General features: G+C 36.2%; 1 pseudogene; it reads left to right on the top strand.

The window, feature by feature from the left end:
• The first annotated feature begins 384 nt into the window (after positions 1-384).
• Positions 385-1,270, top strand: part of LOC102826890 — a 4,566-nt pseudogene continuing 3,680 nt past the window's right edge.

The following is a 1,270-nucleotide window of genomic DNA, read 5'->3' as shown; positions in this document are numbered from 1 at the left end:
GAATGGTTTTCCTAATATGGTATAGGAAAAGACCAAAATGGATGTCAGAAGAGACTCTGAAACTTGTTCTCCAGTGTAGAGATGCTAAAGTAAATGGAAGAAATGAGGAGGTACAAGAGTTGAGCAGAAAATTTCAAAGGTCAGCTTGAGAAGACAAAGTCAAATATTTTAACAAAATGTGCAAAGACCTGGAGTTAGAAAACCAGAAGAGAAGAACATGCTCAGCATTTCTCAAGCTGAGGAAACTGAAGAAAAAATTCAAACCCTGACTTGTGATATTGAAGGATTCTATGGCCAAAATACTGAATGATGAAGAAAGTATCAAAAGAAAAAAGTATCAAAAGAAAATGGGTGTGTTGAGAAAATGGAAGGGTTATGGCAATGATGGATGCTTTGGACCGAGTGATAAAGCCAAAAACGAAAAGGGCCAAGAGAGTCCATGAGGAGAGAGCCAAAACTCACTGAAAACATTAAAAATGCTATGTTAGTTAAAGGAGGAAATGAAAATGCAACAGTGACACAAGTACTTAAAGATTTATTGAAGAAACCATATGGCGTTCTATATAAAAAGAAAAATATTACAAGGCCATTTGAGGATCAAACATAGCTGGACTTCTTCTCAAAGAAGTCAGATTGTTCTTTATTCATGTTTGGCTATCATAATAAGAAGCGACCAAATAATCTAGTAATAGGCCGGATGTATGGCTACCACGTGCTGGATATGATTGAATTAGGTATTGAGACGTTTGTCTCTCTAAAAGATATTAAGAATAGTAAATGTCCTGAGGGAACAAAACCTATGCTAATATTTGCTGGTGATGATTTTGATGTAACTGAAGATTATAGAAGACTAAAAAGTCTTCTTGTTGATTTCTTCAGAGATCCCACAGTATCAAGTATCTGCCTGGCTGGTTTAGAGTATGTTCTGCACTTCACGGCACTGAATGGGAAGATTCAGTTCTGAAGCTCTAAGTTACTGTTAAAGAAATCTGGCTGTCGAACACCACGAATTGAATTGGAAGAGATGGGACCCTCATTGGATCTGGTTCTAAGGAGGACACACCTGGCTTCAGATGACCTTTGTAAGTTATCTATGAAAGTGCCAAAAACCCTCAAGACAAAGAAGAAGAAAAACATCTCCCATGATACTTTTTTTTTTTAACTTAAGGTTTTTTTATTGTGGATTGAGTGAAAGTTTACAGGGCACATCATCAGTTTCACATTCAACAATTCATATAACTTGTTTCATTACATTGATTATAATCCCCTC

The sequence above is a fragment of the Chrysochloris asiatica genome, unplaced genomic scaffold (assembly GCF_000296735.1).
Source record: "Chrysochloris asiatica unplaced genomic scaffold, ChrAsi1.0 scaffold00064, whole genome shotgun sequence".
NCBI lineage: Eukaryota > Metazoa > Chordata > Mammalia > Afrosoricida > Chrysochloridae > Chrysochloris > Chrysochloris asiatica.
Note: the sequence above shows the minus strand (reverse complement) of the source record. Positions and strands in the feature narration are given on the sequence as shown.